Source organism: Bubalus bubalis, chromosome 6 (assembly GCF_019923935.1).
Source record: "Bubalus bubalis isolate 160015118507 breed Murrah chromosome 6, NDDB_SH_1, whole genome shotgun sequence".
Classification (NCBI taxonomy): domain Eukaryota; kingdom Metazoa; phylum Chordata; class Mammalia; order Artiodactyla; family Bovidae; genus Bubalus; species Bubalus bubalis.
Genome location: NC_059162.1, coordinates 88,408,578 through 88,428,449, shown reverse-complemented (window position 1 = coordinate 88,428,449; position 19,872 = coordinate 88,408,578). Strand labels below are relative to the sequence as shown.

Sequence of the window (19,872 nt, the reverse complement as noted above, 5' to 3'; positions counted from 1 at the left end):
GCAAATGAAACATACTGAGAAACAGCTTGTGAGATGAGCTTCATCAACAATAAGTAATTTTTATTCAGATTTTATTGTTGAATACAATGAACATGATTAAATGTTCCAGATATGCCTGTTTAGACTTTAAGTAAACCACCACCCAAAAGAGAAAACAAAACAAAAATCACTAAAAATCATCTCCTAAATCTGCTTTAGGAAGATATTTAATTGTCAGCTTGATGTGTAGAAAGAACTGAATCCCCACTCGATAGCCGGCGGTTCCCAAGAAGATGGTAACAACGCGTTTGTACTCCCCAACTCGGCCTCTTCTCCAATCCCTGCAGATGAGATCCTCCCAGCGTCGCCAAATAGATACAATGTCTGTCTTTCAAATCACCGCATTTTGAACTTCCTAAACCTTTAAGAGGGCCTCTGTGTATGGAAAAGAACAATAGCGCTTCAAAACCCATTTCTGCGAGTTCTTCAATACTCCATTCATGAATGCTGGGGTTTCAATCAAGGACATCAGCAGACAAATTCTGATTGCTTAGAAGTTGACTTTTTTATACAGCTTTGATTAGATCTCTCTTCTCAATGGGAAATCAAGAAAATCTTTGATCCCTTTCAGATTCCAGAATTGTCACCAAGCCTTGTCGGGATAGTGGTTAAAAGAGATAGGGGGTAGGGAGGGTTGGGGAGAAGCTTCGAAGCTTCCCTTTTCCGTTCACCCTCTCCACCTCCCCCTCCTCCTTTATCTTGCCTGTGCAATTCAGGGTTCTATCCAGAATCACTCATCGTTGAGATAATAAAAACAATGAGTGCTAATTCAGGGGGTGGGGATGGTTTATAATTCTATGGATTTCCCGAAGACCTATAATTGGCACATAAACGTACGAACGTGAACCGGATAATTAGGGGGTTCTGAACGCAAGCCACCTTTAATTTATATGATTAGTCGAAAACATGTTAAGTGTGATAAAGTTTCAGTAGAACCCCCACAAGGGCTTTATTCAAAACCATCAACATTTTGAAAGTGCGTTGAACGGGCCAGCGGGAGGGGAGCAGGAAGGAGTAAGAACCGATAGCAGTGGATCCTTGCTCCAGCCCCCGCCGCCGTGTTAGGAGCTGCATTGTAGCATCTTTCTCGGAGGACTCGCCCGTCAGCCCAGCTCCGGGCAGCGGAACACGCACTCGCTTCCAAAGCCTCTCCACTCGCTCTTCTTTCTAAACGAACTAAAAGCCCAGGTGTGCCCTAGCCTCCAAACGCACACGCAGACGCCGACCCACGCCGGCGCACACCCCACCCGCCGAGACCCGCGCCCGGGCGCAGGGAAGCCCACGCAGCGGCGCTCTTCACTCCACCCGCCGCCGCCGAAATCCAGACCGCGGTCGCCCGGCGCCCCGCGCCTCCCCACCCCCACCCCATTCCTCCAGATTCTCTCAGCCCAGGCGGAAGTGCCCAGGCAGACCCCCAACAATGAGGACTTGTGTGCTGCCGTTGGGGGTGGAGGGTAGTTTACGTGGAGTGAAACATCGGGTCCGGCAGGGAGCAACGCAGGAGCAAAGTGGCATCAACCTCAGGCAACCTTCCCCGGTGCCCGTCTCGTCCCGTCCACCAGTACTTCTATTTTTTTTTAAGTGCTTTAAAAAGTGCACAGAATACACGCGCCCTCCCACCAGGGGTCACAATAATACTTCGCGGGACTAGCCAGCGTGGGGCGGAGAGTCCCGGCTACAGCTACCAGTGTTTTGAAATTGATTTAGGATACTCAGCCTTCAGCTCCTTTCCGACGACGCCAAGACTCAACCTCCCCCATTCTAGACTCCCTGACTCCAGGCGCTCTCGGCGGTTGAGTTCTCTTTTCAGGGCTCCTTTATGAACCGAACCACGCGGATTTTAAAGTTTACCCATTGAGGGGGTGGGGCGGGGGTAGGCTGAGCTCTGCGGCCGAAACAGAGCGTCGAGTCTGGAGCAGAGAAGCAAGAGGGGCGAGCGGGGAAGAGAGAGGAGGGCGGGGGGCTGGGGAGTGGAACGGAGAGGGCGGCAGCAAAGAACGGAGTCTATGGGGTCTCGGGAAGAGATGGGTTCCGAGGAGACGCGGGGTACAGCTCCGATGGTGTTTGCAAAAGGGTAGGGGTTGCTGGGATAGATCTGGTTTTTCCACAGGTCGTAGCGGAACCGCAGCGCAGCCAAAGAGTAGGGAAGTGAAAACCGGGTTTGGCTGAGCATGGAAGAGGGTCGGACCTGGGGGCGCTGGCAGAGCGGCTGGGGAAGGGCTCGGAAGTACCGGCTAGGTTTTGGAACGGGAGAAGGAAGGCTCGTGGATGGCTGCAGCCGGGGACGCAGGAGGGAGGAGGGCGCAAGGGATCCAGTAGAGAGACAAGTGTATTAGATGAGCAAGACTGGAAAGAGAACTGAGCGTGGTCAGAAGTGACACTGGGGATGGTAAGGGGAGACCCAGAAGGAAGGAGCAGAGTCGCCTTTCCCCCCAGCAAGTGGAGGAAGAGGAAAGAAAACTGCAGTCTCTATCCCCTCCGCACTTCTAGCCAAACTCCCGAGAGGGGCGCCCCTGGAGCCCTCCTCCGCGCCCGGGAGCCCCAGAGGAGCCTCCCGGGCATCCAGGCGCCGCGTCCCCGCCTGACACCTCTCGGTGCTGAACTCCGCGGCGGCCGCGAGCCTCCCGCCGTGCCTCACCTCTGCTCGCCGAAAGCATCCTCCTCCGCAGCCGCAGCCGCCCAGGAAGCGGCTCCCCATGCCCGGCGGGCGGCGGCACTCAGGCGCGCTCTCCACCCCGGGGAAGCCCGGGCGAGCGCCGAACTGGGTCCATCCTCCCGGGGAGCCACGGGCCCAGCGTCAGAGCAGGGGGAGGAGACCGCCCGGCGCGCAGACCCGCCTCCTCCCGCGCCCCCGCCCCGCCAGCCCCGCGCCCGCCAAGCGCCGCTCACCTGCCCGCTCCCCGGACGCCGTCGCAGCCGCCTGCCTGCCCGCCGCGCGCCCTGGCCTCACGGGCTCCGGCTCCCGCTCCCTCCCGGGTGTTTCTGTGCGCCGCCCGAGCGCGCTCCGAAAGCTTAGCGGAGTCGAGGTGGTGACGAGGAGGAGGAAGAGCGGGCGAGCGGGGGCGCCGCGGTTCGCAGTCGAGCCTCTGGAGCCCTGGCGCTCACTCCCCATCCCGGCGTAGAAGGGGGAGAGCTGAGCCCAGAGCGCTGGGTCCCCGCCCCGGCTACGTGGGCGGAGAAGGGGAGTGAGGGCGAGATGGGGTAAAAGCCACTAGACTCGGGTTTTTCCACAAAGTATCCAGTTTTTGCCATTCACCATCGCCACCGGCCGCCTCCGCGTGGCCTCCTTCATTTTTCTCTGGTCGACTCTTAACATCCCAGGCCTCTAAACCCGCGCAGACCCAAATTGAAAAGAGCGCCCCTGCTCAAAAGTACAGGGCCGGTCCGGGGCGGGCGTGTGGCCCCAACTCCCCTTCGCAGGAGGGGGCGCTAGTTCCCAGCGGCCAACCCTCGTCTGTGCGCCCGTCTTCATTGAGGCTTCCCAGCAAAGTTGGGCGAGGGAGAGGGAGGAGGCACGCATCTGTCACGCTTTCGTGAGTCCCAGGGAGAGACTCAGGGCCCAGTTAACACCCAGTGCTTCCCCTTGCCTTCTTCCCGGCAACTCTGGTTCTCGGAATGTCCTGGGGTAAACAATCCCCAGATTAGAACAGGCGCTGGAGAAGGCCCAGGCAGGATGTAATCAGTGGCTCCCTACTTCTGGCCCTAGCTTACCCAGATCCGCCAAACTGCAGAAAATAGTGTGTCCGTCAGAAAATAAATTCTTCAACCCTGAGACTGGATTTAACTCCAGTGAATGCCTGTTTGCACACCCATCTTCAGAGTCCTGAATGCCAGGTGTGAAAGGAAAAAAAAAAAAAAAATCAAGTCCAGTCCTGCGCTGTTGGAGCAGGGAAGGAAAAGAAGATACTGGCCACAGTTCTTTAAAGTTTATTTTTACTCTTTTTAAGGGCCACACTCCTGTCCTCCAGCTGGGTAATAATGAAGCCAATGTGGCTGATTTGGGTTTTGCATCCCCCCCCTCCCATAGTTTCCATCACTCACCCATGAAAATTTAATGAAGCATTTAGGGTTATTACTTCCAGAGTCAATGGGCTAAAAATATATAGCCTAATGCACTCCTTGCAGAGCCAGTAGGTCCATGGCTGGTACATACAAAGTCATCGAGAGACCCTCCCTGCCTCCACAAAATTCACGACCCATTAAACTTATTCCATAATAACAGCCTCTGTACAAATGGAGGCCCCAGCAAACAGAGGCTGTCATGCACCTCCTGAAAAGATAGCAATTTACATGGAGACAGGAAAAAAGTGTGAGGTCACTGGCAGGATGCAATCTTGGGAGAAAAGTTGGTGGAAGAGAACTCCCAACAAGGTGGGAGGGAGGTCCCACCCGTGGGTGGTGGATACAATTCTTTCTATTTACTTCTGGGTATGACTAGCCCGCCTAATGGTGGGGCCCAGAGAAAGTGGCTCAAGCCTCTCCAACTTTTCTAAAGTTCTAGAAAGTGGCTAGAATTATTACAGAACACTTAAGATTACAGAACACTTAAGATACATCAGTAGGAAGTTCAGGCTCACCAGAGAACTCTATTAATAAAACACTTGAGTTTTCTCTTCCATACAGACAGACCTCCAGAGTCTGAACTCAATACGAAGAAAACCAGGGGACATTGACAAATTTCCCAAGACCTCATTGAAATAGGGAAAGTGGGTGTAGAAAACCATCATGCACTTCAAACAACTGGGACAAATGTCAAACCTTAGGTGAGTGAACATAGGTGTAACTTCATCGACTCTCCCCAAAGCACTGAAGTTTCTCAATGCGTGAGACAGCTGTGAAACATCAAAACTATTTACATACATTTTAAGGCCTTGCCTTTGAGAGCTGTGGACTTCACCCCTCTTCCTTCTGGTTCTATTTTCAAATGAGGTTATGATTACAGACTTTGGGATAATACCTGACACTTGAGTGGTGGAGTGATAAAAATGGAAGGCACTCTTGTAAAACTCTCTTTTCAGCCTTGGAGAATGTCCACCAGGGAAACTCAGAAAATTCCTTTTAAATCTAACAGGGGCAACAAGCTACAGCTGTTCCCAGCTCCAGGCTGAAGGAAAGTTATACAGATTCTAATAGCAAACAAGCTGCCCACCAAACACCTAATAGTCTTCAAGGTTAAACCAAATCACATCTTAAAGTACCATTTTAAGTTTTTATGCCAAATGTGTCAAGAAACAACTCACATAAATATTAGGGTATTTCTTTAATTCTCTTTTAAATAACAATATAGTTTGTATTATGTGTGGCGTAAAAAACAATAAACATTCTTTTATCATCTACCCTGATAAATAGCAAAGTAATAAGAACAGCAAAAATGTGTGCATTGCTTATTATATGCCAGGATTCCAGGCAGCATTCTGGGTGCTCTCCATTCATTAATGCATTTAACCTTCATGACAGTCCAGGTAGGGAAGTACTCCTGTTGTGTGTACTGTATCCTGAGTCATCTTTGATAAGTTACTTACCTCTCTGAGCTTCAAAAGTCTCAGTTCTATAGCAGTGATACCTGCTTCAGGACATTGTGCAAGCTTTAAATGGAAAAATATATTGAACATGGCTAGCACTGAATAAGTCACTCAGTAAACATCGATTCTCATTCCAGAACAATTCCAAAATAGTTCACTTTAAATCAACTAGCATTTGTAGAGTCCATGTTATATATCAGGCATTGTGGGAGGCATTGGAAATAATGATGATAAATCAGAAACATATCCTGCCTTTACAGAGCCCTGAGTCAACTGAATAAAAAACATGGGCATGAGTAGCATGCATATGGACAGAAAGGAGCTTTATTGAAATTCACGTAATTCATCCCTATGCACATGATTCTTCAGACACCCAGAGGGGCAGCCTATATAAGTACTGTTTGAGACTGATCTGCAATTGAAGGCAAAATCAAATGTCAGAAATAATAAATCCAATCAGCAATAATCACTCCTCCAAAGAAAGAGATAAAAAGTAGTTCATTTTGTGTATTATACATTATTTAAAATTCTGTTTATTCCTACAATCATTTCAAATATACCTCTCATTGGATGAAGTATAATAAAATGAATTTGTGCTGTAAGCTCTAAGGGTTTGAAACACAAATTATTCCATGGCCACTGTTTATTAAATAGTTTGTAATGCTTACACATGCCAGGAATATGCTAATATTTCTCTACACATAAAACTCTCAAATTAATAAAATTTTGAATAACATTCAATAGGAGCACTTCTACCCAGCTTATTAGAAATATCATGTGTTCAAAGTATGCTAATACATAGAATGCACAAAATTTTCAAAGCTTAATACCAAAGGTATATAAGCTTCTCATCCTTTTCATTTAAACTCACGTTCACACTCAGATTTTATTCATTTTTTCAAAAAATATTTACTGATTGCTTACTTTATACTAGGCACACTGTTGGGCATTGGCTGAGAAAGAAAACAAAAAGAAAAAAAAAATTTACTCTTAAACAACTTATAGGCTCATGAAAGAAATGCACCATTGTACTGCATCACAATAAATGCTATATAGTGGTAATGCTAAGTATGGGATGCTAGGTAAGCATCAAATCTGGGCATTTAACCCAGAGCAGGATGCTGAGATTTCATGAAGGAAGTGATATCATCTTGAAAGAAAACTGAATAAGCATGTGAAGCAAGGAAAGGTATTTCAGACAAAGAAAAGAGAATATACAAAATCATAGCAGAGATTGTTCTCTGTTTGTGGCTATAATTGACTCTAGGGCTTCCCAGGTGGCGCTCACAGTAAAGAATTTGTCTGCCAAGGCAGGAGAAGCAAGACCTGAGTTCGATCCCTAGGTTGAGAAGATGCCCTGGAGTAGGAAAAGGCAACCCACTCCAGTATTCTTGCCTGGAAAATTCCATGGACAGAAGAGCCTGGGGGGGCCACAGTCCACAGGGTTGTGAAGAGTAGGGTGCACATGCACACACAAACACACACACATATATTTGACTCCAGAGAAGCAACATAGACTGCAAAGGGTCTTGTTTGCCGTGTTCAGGACTTTGGAATTTAGTGTGAAAGTAAAGAGGTCCAGGTTTTGTTTTGTTTTGTTTTTAAGCAGAAAAGAAAATATTTTGTAAAATCTTTCATTAACCATACTTCAGATACTGTTCTTGTGTGTTCTAGACATACAAGTAAAACATTCAAAACCAATGAAAAAAATTTTCTGTATGACTTCATCAAAACAGAAGTTCCCTTCTTTCATGATACTAGCCTTGCTTGATTCCAGGGGAAGGTTGTGTGGCAATATTACTAAACTTGACTTTGGTTTGCAGTCGCTATAAATAGCACTCCTTTTATTTTTCCAAGGAGGGGGTGGAGAAGAGTAGCCACACTGCAATTGTATTTATGCCACCAATCTGCTCTTTTTAGCTAAATGCACAGTAGAAACAACAAGGAGAGCTAAAGTGATTGTCGAAAGGCTCTTAAGTTCCAATACAAACCCCCAATTTTCTCACTCATAAAGTAGAGCTTAAGGTGATATTAGTGCTTGAAACAGAAGTAGACTGAATGCTATCAGAAAAATGATTGAGTCTCTGATGCCTAGAGAGTATCAGAGGCAGAGAAGAATATGCCCACCATATGATACAGCTGCCATGTATTTTGTGGCTACTGGGTTAAAGATATGACAAATATTTGTTGTTTGCCTCTTTGGGGCCATTCCTCTTTCTTCTCCTGGGAGACCATGCCCCTACTCAATAATATTTTCTTCTATTTAGTTATAGGAGAGCTGAGTCTACCTGTAGCTGGAGGGATGGACAGGTGCCACACATTTCTTGGCCACAATTCAGAGATGGTCAAATGGGTGACCTCTTTACTTGTGACAGAGCAACTAGGAAGAATGTTTTCTCTCCACCGTTGGACTGGACACTGAAAAGCCTGTAGCTGCAGAAACCCATTTCATAAGAGAAGCCTTTGGAGAATGAAACTGCACCAGAAGAATACAGGACTAAAAGATGGGAAAATAGAGCTTTATGAGGGCATTGTTGAAGGGCTTTGGTTTAGTCATGCCTCAGCCCAACTAACAGATCCCCTTCCAGATTTTTCATTTATGTAAGCCAAAATATTCCCTCTATTACTTAGGCCAGTTTGAGTTTTTTTGTTTGTTTGTTTGTTTTTCACTTTTGAGCCAAAGAATAATTTCTAATATACCAAGAACTTCATTATGAACTTTCTAAGTTATCCTTTTTAATATCAATAATAAAAGAACCCCTAAAAACTATTTGTGCATATTTACACCTGACCTTCTTCTAAGAAGAACATGAACTCACATTTTATAGGTCAGAAATAAACTCAAAGAGGATAAATACCTTATCCAAAGTTATACAGTCAGTCAGACAGCTGGAAAATGAAAAAAAGTAGATGCCATTTATGACAGCACCTCACAAAATACTTAGGAGTAGATTGAATAAAAGTTGTGCAAGTTTTCTCCACCAAAACTTACAAAATGTTGATGAAAACAATTACAGGCGACCCAAATACATGGAGAGGCATGCCACGCTCACGGTTTGGGAAGCTTCGTGTTGATGTCAACTTCTCCCCAAGTTGAACTGTAAACTTAGCACAATTGCAATAGAAATCTCAGCATATTTTTTCAAGAAATTGATGAACTAATACTAAAATATATATGGAAATGCAAAGGGACTTACGATAACTATAATAATCTGATAAAGAAGAGCAAAATTAGAGAGCTTATCCTATCTGACTTCAAGACTTACTATAAAGCTATGATAGTCAAAACAGTATGATACTGGCATTAAGGGTAGATAAGTTGATCAGTGGAACAGAATAGAGAATCAGAAATAGACCAACATATAGGCCATCAATTGACTTTTTTTTTTTTTTACAAAGGTGCGACAGTTACTCATTAACGAAAGAAAAGTCTTTAAAACATGGTATTAGAACAACTGTTTAAACATATGGGGAAAAAATTAACCTCGAAACCCTTCTCATACCATACATAGACCAAAATATAATTGCTAAAATGGTAAAAGTTCTAAAGGAGAACATTACAGAGTATCATCATGATGTGGAGGGATGCACAGATTTCCTAGAGAGGACAGAAAATCACTAAACATAAATGAAAAAAAAATCAATTGAACCTTATCAAAGTTTAAAACATGTGCTGATCAAAAGACAACATTTAAGAAAATGAATGGTAAACTATAAACCTGGAGAAAATATTCACAAAACATATATCTGACAAAGGACTTAAATCCAGAAAATATGACTATTCTTATTTAACAGTAAAAAGACAACCTAGTTAAAATGAACAGAATACTTGAACAGACACTTTACAGACTGAGATAAACTGAATAGCCAATAGGCATATGTAAAGATGCATGAGGAGAAGGGGACAATATAAGATGAGATGGTTGGATTGCATCACTGATCGATGGACATGAGTTTGAGTAAGCTCCAGGAATGGGTGATAGACAGGGAAGCCTGATATGCTGCAGTCCATGGGGTCACAAAGAGTCAGACATGACTGAGTGACTGAACTGAACAGAAAGATGTATATCATTAATCATAAGGAACGGTATCACAATTTTGAAAAACTGCCTGGCACTTTTTTAAAAATCAAATTTAGGGTACATCTGTGCTTCCCAGGTGGCTTAATGGTAAAAATATCTACCTGCCAATTCAGGAGACATGGGGTCAAGCCTTGGGTTGGGAAGATCCCTTGGAGAAGGAAATAGCAACCCATTCCAGTATTCTTGTCTGGGAAATCCCATGGATAGAGGAGCCTGGCAGGCTAGAATCCACAGAGTCTCAAAAGATTTGGACAGGACTTAGTGATTAAACAACAAACAATAAGTGTACATTTACTCTGGGCACTTGTAGGCATCTACTCATAGTTATATACCCCAGAGAAATAAAACATGTATATACACACACACAAACATATATACTAGAAAATTTATAGCAGCATTTTTTTTCATAATAGCTCAAACTGAAGACAACACATATCTTTTTCCACAGTAGAATGAGTAAACAAACTATAGACTATCCATACAGTAGAACACTACTAAGCAAGAACAAAATAAACTATCGATAGGTACAGCAACATGGATAAATGTTTTTTAAAGAATTGAATAAAACAAACCAGATTCAAAAAAGGACATTACTATTATTCCGTCTATATGAGGATCAAAAACAGAAAAATAAATGTATGATAAGAAAAATTATGATATGATAAGAAAAACAAATATTGTTTATTAATGCATATATGTGGAATCTAGAAAAATGGTAGAGATGATCTTATTTGCAAAATAGAAATAGAGACACAGACTTAGAGAATAAATGTATGGACACCACGGAGAAAGGGAGGATGAGATAAATTGGGAGATGGGAATTGACATATATACACTGTGGATACTATGTATAAAATACATAACTAATGAGAAACTACAGAATAGCTCAGGGAAGCCTACTGAGTGCTCTGTGGTGACCTAAATGGGAAGAAAATCCAAAAGAGAGGGGATATACATATACATATAGCTGATTTGCCTTGCTATAAGGTAGAAACTAAACAACATTGTAAAGCAACTATATTCCGATAAAATTTTTTTAAAAAACTAAATTAGTCAGTGTTTAATTATTTTCAGTGGTTTGATCTTTAAAAAATAAGTAAATGCCATCATTTATAAAATTAAAAAAAAATTAAATTAGGCCTCTGTGGAGGGAAATTGCCTGGAAAGGGGCAAAAGGTGCTTTCTGGGATAATGGAATATACTATATCTTTAATACGGAGTTGTTTTACATAAGCAAATACATTTTTTGAAACTGATCCAGCTACTCTAATGATCTATGTATTTCAATATATGTCTATTTTATCTTAATTTAAACAATTTTAAAACAAGTAGTCACAGAGAAAGTGGAGCAGCCAGTCAGACTCCATATCTTTATGGGAACCACATTACTTAAAACAACATTCAAAAAACTAAGATCATGGCATCTAATCCCATCACTTCATGGCAAAAGGATGGGGAAAAAATGGAAACAGCGGCAGATTTTATTTTCTTTGTCTCCAAAATCACTATGTATGGTGACCCCAGCCATGAAATTAAAAGACACTTGTTCCTTGGAAGAAAAGCTATGACAAACCTAGACAGCATGTTAAAAAGCAGAGAAATCACATTGCCAACAAAGGTCCACATAGTCAAAGCTAGGTTTTTCCAGTAGTCATGTATGGATGTGAAAATTGGACGATACAGCAGGTTGAGCACCAAAGAACTGATGCTTTCAAACTGGTGCTGCAGAAAACTCTTAGGAGTGCCTTGGACAGCAAGGAGATCAAACCAGTCAATCCTAAAGGAAATCAGTTCTGAATAATCATTGGAAGGGCTGCTTCTGAAGCTGAAGCTCCAGTACTTTGGCCACTTTAAGAAGAGAACTGACTCCTTGGAAAAGCCCCTGATGCTGGAAAAAACTGAAGGCAGGAGAAGGGGGAGAAAGAGGATGAGATGGTTGGATGGCATCACTGACTCAATGGACATGAGTTTGAACAAACTCCAGGAGAGAGTGAATGACAGGGAACACTGGTGTGCTGCAGTCTATGGGGTCACAAAGAGTCAGACACAACTTAGCAATTGAACAATAACATTACGATGGCCCAACACAGATATTCATGCTAATGCTTCAAGTCATGAATAAAATGTTCTGCTCTCAACATAAAAAGAGTGCTGTATGTTGTGCATAGCCCTGCCAAAGCAATGAGTGTTTTTTCTTTTAAAAAAGCATCCTTTAAAGTACATTAATAAAAGGATAGTTAGGCCAAAATGGAGCCTCTTTCACAAAATGAAAGCACTGACCAGTGATGATATGGGTGTCATCAGAGGCAAAGAATTTCCTAGCACAGGAGTTAATCAAATATAGGTTGGCTGATAGCTTGGCAGGAATTCGATGGAGAAATTCAACCTGAAGATGGAGGAAGTGAAGGGGAGAAAGAACTCTTAAGCAATAAGACCTTTTAATTCTCCTTCTAAACCCTGATATTCAATGATGCCTTGAAGAGTTCTTGTCAAAAACCATAGTCATACTTCAAATGGTTCTCTCCTCTCCTGTCCCAAAAAGCCAATAAGAAGCTATAACTCTATACCAGAAGATATAAGCTTCAAGGTTGAATGTGTATGAAAACCTCACAAGGGAAAAGTTGCCACTCTTTCCTGGAAACATACTGATGCAAATCATACTTTATAAAATATTTTTTTAAATAAAAAAGAATGTAATTGCTCATTGAATTGTAATATGAATGCAAATTAACTTACTGTAATTATACTGTGCAATTTTCTACTTTAAAAACTTAGAAAATGGAAGAGACCTGATAAGTAATTTGAACTTAATTCTTCATTGTGTTCCTTCATTATGCAATGGTTACCATAAGCAATTTGCTCTGTTTTAATGTAAAATGTTTTTAGTTCATACCTTTACATTGGCAGGACTCAAATGAGACCATTTAGTAGATACAGATACTTATTTTTCCCCTCTACAAGTGCCTTGTAGAAATAATGAAGATTAAAATTAATACAACACAAGGGAATTTGTCAAAGATTCTTCATATATTTTCATTTTGGAACCTTTAGCACATTAAGTGTCTCTATCCTAAAGCCCTCAAAGTGTTTTAAGTAATCAGGGAATTCCTAACCAAATAGCATTCTGATGATCAGCATTCATGCTTTAATGGCAAGACTTTGGCATAGAGGTAAAGAAATTGCATGCTAGTCCCAGCTCTGCCACTAATTAATTGTATGACCTTCTCTATTCAGGCCTTCATTTCGCTCATATGTAAATTAAAAGGTTGGGCTAGGTGATTTCCAGCTTCAGTCCCAGCCTTTACAGTCTGAAATTGCTCTGCACTCACTCTTTGCTTTGCATTGTTTAAGCAACATGAGTGACAGTAAATGAATTTCTTATTTAGAATTAATGACCATCTGAATGAACCGAAAGCCCTCTCGTTCAGGCATTCACTGCTAAAGAATGTATAACAAAAAGATTATCTGTGATGATGCAAATGTAAAAAATAATAATTACCCGTTTTCATGCTAATAATAATTTGCATGTGTAGTTCCCTCAATGCGGATCCTGTTAAAGGCAAGGCAAAGACACAGAGAGCTGGGGATCTCATTAAGTAGCAGCACAGTGTAGTGGAAAGAGAATGGGTAAGGCTTGGAATCACAAGACTTGGATGGGTCTGGTGTTTCCTGTGGCTAATAACCAGAGGAAATTCATCAACCTAAGGAATGTTGTCTCTTAGATTGGATGTTCTTAGTTACTTTCCTGGAAATTGTAAAAATTAAATGCATAATGAATGGAAAGGCATTTGGTCACCTGGATCAGTAAATGTCCCATTTCATCCCCTCAATAACTCTGTGAAGTAGGTGCTACTATTTTCTCATTTTTCACCCCTCCTCCCCACCCCACCCCCAAGAAAAAAACAGAAGGTAAGAGAACTTTGGTCGATAAAGAAGGCTGAGCACGGAAGAATTGATGCTTTCAAATTGAGGAACTGGAGAAGACTCTTGAGAGTTCCTTGGACTGCGAGGAGATCAAATCAGTCAATCTTAAAGGGAATCAATGCTGAATATTCACTGGAAGGACTCTTGCTAAAGCTGAAGCTCCAATACATTGGCCATCTGATGCGAAGAGCTGACTAATTGGGAAAGACCCTGATGCTGGGAAAAATTGAAGGCAGGAGGAGATGGGGACAGCAGAGGATAGCATCACCAACTCAATGGACATGAATCTGAGCAAACTCTGGGAGATAGTGGAGGACAGAGGAGCCGGGCATGCTACAGTCCATGGGGTCACAGAGTCAGACACTACTTAGCAACTGAACAACACCAGAGTTTACTAACTTGCTCAGGATCACAAGACACTTGTCTGCCCTGTCTTTCCAGAGGGGATAGTAGCATTCTTCCACTTCTGAATTCACATAATAGCATATAATATTTTTTTTCTCTCCATGTATATAACCTTCCAAAAAAAAGGGAACTATTTCATCTTTGCACAACTAACAGGACTATAAATGTCCACTCTTCAGCTACAAAACAGCATAAAAGTGCCTATATTTCTCTAAAGGATATTCTTTAAGGCCCTCTTTAGCATTTATCCCATCCACACCCACTCCCTTTCTTCCTTCCTAAAACCCTCAATTCCCATTTGGAGAAGAATATGATTTCTCAGAAGCTGACAATATCTACAGTTCTGGATTAGAACACAGGACCCAAGCTAAGCCAGTAAACACTCTTCATCACACTCCATCCCTTTGACCAGACTAATTGATTCAGGAACTAGAAGAAAACTTAACCTTGTTCATCCAGACTTCTGCTAGAAATACTGAGACAAAAAGAGCCAGAAAGCAACAGTGTGGATGCCTAAAGGGAGCAGCCCTAATGATAAAGTTGGACCCAAAGAGGTCAAAGCAGAGAGAGCAAAAGAAATCCCATCCTGCCCCATCGTGGCATATCTTCTTAAAGCCAACATTACCTGAACAATACCATGCGACAACATATCCTTTTTTATTGTATTAGCCAGCATCATTTGCAGTTTTCATTACTCTCCACCGAAACCATGCCATCAACTCAATGCAGAGGTATTAAATATGTAATGAAGCCATGAATGAGAACTTGTAAAAAGCTGCACAGTCATAAAGTTTAATAATGGTGATTATGACAACAATGAAAATGATGATGGAAGTAAAAAAGGAAATGAATGCCTTTCAACAAATATGGCACCAAAATTTCACGTAGAGCAAAAGCTTCTCTCCATGATTTAAAAAAATAGTTCATTCCTCTATTTTCCCATAATTCATCTTAAAATATTCTGGCAACATATATTTATATCCCTGATCAAACCACAACTGATGATGGATCTTTTCCTGACCACAACTTCTATATGTCTACATCCATCACTTTGCTCATGCTATGCCCTCCTTCAGGATTACTCCATCCCATTCTCATTTATTGAAACCCTTCCCCATCTGCAGGATCTTGTTTAAATGAAGTGCCTCCACCCCTCCCCAGTCATTCTCTTTTCACTCCCTTTATATGTTGTGCCTACTTATAATCCTGATCCCTGCCATGTGTTGGAGCCATTTTCCACATGTCTGGATCCCCCATAGAGACTGTAATCTCTTAGAGTAGATGCTAAGCTCCTTCTAAATGGCAGAGACAAAAAGACATATGTAACATCTGTCACTGCGCTAATGTTGAAGGTGATTCAGCTGATGTGGTTGTAATTCCACCACTGAGCAGTCATCAATCAAAACATATAAGGAGCACCTATGAAGAGATGAGAATGCCTTATAATTAAGAGTGCTTAGATCACAGTCTAACTGGGAATTGTGAAGGAAGACAGGAGAATGGATGACCAAAGAAGGGAGGAAGTGGGGAGGGAGGAAGAAAGGAGTGGGGAGGGAAAGATAGAGGGAGGGTAGAATGGAGGGAAAGAGGGAGCTCGAGGGAGGGAGGGAAGGGACTGAGGGGAAACAAGAGAGAGGGAGGAAGGAAGAACGAAAGAAAGGAAGGAAGGAGTATGGTTTGTGGAATGTTGTCAAAGGGTGCCAAGGCAAAGTTCTCCATGGCTTCTGTCTGCCTTCCTATGCCTTGGGGAGAAAAAAGTACCTTCAGAGGCTCCTGTTACCCAAGACTATTCTCTAAGGGATATCTCCAGGGTGATTAGAAATACAGAGTCTCTTCTATATGTGTCCTGGGTAGCAATTTTCTTGTATATTTATAAATATAGAATAAAATATGAGTAGTGATTAAGCTCATATAATTTTAAACTAGACCTTCCTTTCTGATATTAGTTCTGATACAACAAGGATTTGAATTTGAGTGCGTTCTTTAACTCTCACTTGCACTTATCTCTCCTGTAAAATGGGAATAATGATCAACGAGTCTAGTATTTATTTTAATTATTAAATAATGTTTGTAAACCTTTGTCATTCTACCTAGTATATGGTAAGAAACTTAATAAATCAGTGGTTATCAGTAGTAGAGGTTGCAGTAGAAAGAATTAATTTGCACATGGCTCTCTTTTTTTTTTTTTTACTCAGTCATCTCTAGAAAAGGGACCCTTGGGATAAGCACCCATATTCCAGAGTATAGCCATGAAAAACTTTGGTAACACCACTTCCAATCCTGGTATTCAGTCCCTTAAAAATGCCCCTAGTCATGCTAAGCTGCTGCTGCTGCTGCTGCTAAGTCACTTCAGTCGTGTGCGACTCTGTGGAACCCCATAGACAGCAGCCCACCAGGCTCCCCCGTCCATGGGATTCTCCAGGCAAGAACACTGGAGTGGGTTGCCATTTCCTTCTCCAATGAATGAAAGTGAAAAGTGAAAGTGAAGTTGCTCAGTCCTGTCGAACTCTTCGAGACCCCATGGACTGTAGCCTACCAGGCTCCTCCGTCCACGGGATTTTCCAGGCACGAGCACAATAAGCTAAATAAAATTAAGACATTTGTTGTTGGCGTTCAGTCCTCCCTCTTGTCCGACTCTTTGCGACCTCATGGACTGCAGCATGCCAGGCCTCCCTGTCCATCACCAGCTCCTGGAGTTTACTCAAACTCATGTCCATTGAGTTTTGGTGATACCATCCCACCATCTCATCCTCTGTCACCCCTTTCTCCGCCTGCCTTGAATCTTTCCCCTCCTGCCTTCAATCTTTCCCAGTTATCAGGGTCTTTTCCAATGGTCGTCGGCTCTTTGCATCAGTTGTATTGGTATATATATACTTTTAATTTGAGTGAGCTTCTTTTCTCAAAAACCAATAATCGTTGACCTTAAAATTCTCCATATTTGCAAACATTTACTTGGGCAGTATATGAAAGCACATCAAAGTTATCCCTATTAAAAAAATGTCACTCTCAGGCTCTTGCATTCCCATACATTTTCCTGCATGCAAGATAAAGGGTAGAAATACAGCTGGCATGCCCAGAAGTGTCAGTGACCCTGGGTCTTACTCTGCAGAATAGTGCCACCCCGTGATTGTAATTTGCCACGTGTGTATCAGTGGAAACTATTTTGGAAACTATTGATACAGGTGAATGGAACTGTCAAAAGGCTTTGAAAACTTAAGGGAAAGGGTCAAATTTATGATGTAAACACATTATGCTGATAGCAGAAAGAAGATTGTGTGATGTATCCAACCCACCCTGACTTCATGTATTTCCTTCCACTCCATCCCCTACTTTTTGCTGCATCACACCACTATCTAATTACAACTACTCATGTACACTGAGAATAAAAGAGCCTAGAATTTTGGCTATTCACTTAAAAACCAAACAAGTCTATCATGCACACATGGTGATACTTCCAGAAGAAAGTTCACATTTCCTGCCAAATTCTAAAAAGTGACACTTAGTCATTGGGCATCTTCCACATCTGGGCTTCCCTGGTGTCTCAGTTGGTAAAGAATCTGCCTGCAATGCAGGAGACCACCTGCAGTGCAGGAGGTCCTGGTTCAATCCCTGGGTTGAGAAGATCCCCTGGAGAAGGAAATGGCAACCCAGTCCAGTATTCTTGCTTGGGAAATCCCATGGACAGAGGAGCATGGCAGGCTATAGTCCATAGGGTCGAAAGAATCAGACACAAGTTGGTGACTAAACCATCAACCAACGTATCTGGATTAAATAAATCAAAAGCTATGACAAACCTAGAAAGCATATTAAAAAGCAGACATTACTTTGCCAACAAAGGTCTGCCTAGTCAAAGCTATGGTTGTTCTAGTACTCATGTATAGATGTGAGAGTTGGACCATAAAGAAAGCTGAGCACTGAAGAACTGATGCTTTTGAACTGTGGTGCTGGAGAAGACTCTTAAGAGTCCCTTGAACTGCAAGGAGATCAAACCAGTCAATCCTAAAGGAAATTATTCTTGACTATTCATTGGAAGGACTGAAGCTGAAGCTCCAATACTTTGGCCACCTGATATGAAGGACTGACTCCTTAGAAAAGACCCTGATGCTGGGAATGATTAAGGCAGGAGGAGAAGGGGACAACACAGGATGAGATGGTTGTGTGACATCACCAACTTGATGGACATGGGTTTGAGCAAGCTCCGGGAGTTGGTGAAGGACATGGAAGCCTTGCATGCTGCAGTCCATGGGGTCGCAAAGAGTCAGACACGACTAAGTGACTGAACTGAACTCGATGTTTACTCAGTTTAGGAACTTGTGAGTCTGTAGTTCTTGGTTAAATGACATTGTCTGAGATGGTTACACTCAGTTTGAATAGTTTTATGGTAGGAAGGCCAGGTCGCAAGAAGAATTAAGATACTACTGTGCCCAAAGGACCACGATAAACATTAAAAAGAGATGCTGTTGGGAACACAAACATTCGCTTGCCTGCTTCCTCCAAGGGATCCTCCCTGCTCCCTGAACATACCATGCACCTTCGTGTCTCTGGATATTTTTCCTCATGCTCCTCCTCTGTAAGAAATGCTCTTCTCCACCACTTTACCTAACAAGCATTCTTTGAGGCCTTTGGCATTCTACCCACTACCAACCGCACCTTGTTCCAGGCACTATCAGAAGTTCTCTCTGTATTGTTTAATCACCTTATGAATCCCTCTATTATGGTCATTTGTTTAGTGCCTGTTCCTCCAACAGACTGAAAGCCATCCTCAAAGCTTCCCCCTGCCTCGTTTCTCTATAGCCAGTCTTTCCCCAAACCATGTCAACTCTACCTGCAATGTGTAACTCGAATCCTTTCACTTCCCTCATCTCTCCTGCTATTACCCTGGACCAAGCTTTAGCTACCTCTTACCTAGAATTTCCTTTTCTTCTGCTTTCAACCTTGTTTCCCAAGAACACAAGTTCCAAATATTAGCTGCAGTAACATTTAAAAAACCAATTCAAATCCTCCTGTTTAAAATACATCACTGGTTCCTCATTGTACTTAGGTTTCCATAAGTCCTAAAAATGGCTCTCAAGTCCTTCCCTGATGTGACCCAGTCTCACCTCACTCCACTCTCCCCTGCTCAGTACACTCCAGCCACAATGACCTTCATTCATTTCACTTCATTCACAAATCCCCATCTCAAGGCCTTTGCAATTAATGTTCTGTTTGTTAGAATAGTCTCTTCCAACCTCTCTAACAGCCCCTCCCCATGCCTCAGCTCTGACATAGTCATTAATGGTCAGCTTAAATGTCACTTGTTCAGAGGTCTGACCTGACCTCTATCCTTAATGATGTTCCCTTGTTAAAATCTTTCAAAGCACCCTGTAACTTCCCTTCATAGACCTAATTATAATATATAACTATTATTTATAACTATAATATATGTTTTATAATTATGTCTTGATTTAATGTCTATTTCCCCAAGTAAACTATAAACTCCATGAGGGCAAAGAAATATTTTTGTTTGCTTGTTGTTTTTGTGTGTGTTTGGTCACTGTAGTATATTCCACGGTGGCTCCTGAAAATATATGTCCACATCCTAATCCCAGGAATCTGTGATTGTGACCCTACATGTATGCTCAGTCTCTTCAGTCATGTCTGACTCTGTGCAATCCTATGGACTGTAACCTGCCAGACTCCTCTCTCCATGAGATTCTCCAGGCAAGAATACTGGAGTGGGTTGCCGTGCCCTCCTTCAGGGGGTCTTCCCAATCCAGGGATCAAAACCTCATCTGTTACATCTAACCTACATTAGCAGGCAAGTTCTTTACCACTATTGCCACATGGGAAGCCCGAATGTGACCTTATTTGGAAGAATTTTTGCAGTCTTGACACTCAGATTAGGATCTTGAGATGAGAAG

General features: G+C 42.5%; 1 protein-coding gene and 1 pseudogene across 24 annotated transcripts in view; one reads left to right on the top strand and one right to left on the bottom strand.

Annotated features, from left to right (window-relative positions):
- LOC123334208 overlaps positions 1-1,497 on the top strand; it is a 64,423-nt pseudogene extending 62,926 nt beyond the window's left edge.
- The window catches only part of DAB1 (DAB adaptor protein 1), a 1,348,091-nt gene that overhangs the window by 462,152 nt on the left and 866,067 nt on the right, over positions 1-19,872 (bottom strand). For 3 of the 24 annotated variants that reach the window (XM_044944951.2, XM_044944953.2, XM_044944945.2), the window contains exon 1: positions 2,678-2,869. The exons of 16 other annotated variants lie outside the window; for them this stretch is intronic. The gene's annotated coding sequence lies outside the window, so the exon portion shown is untranslated. 5 more of the 24 variants (XM_044944954.2, XM_044944949.2, XM_044944955.2 and 2 more) reach the window with 5 other exon arrangements.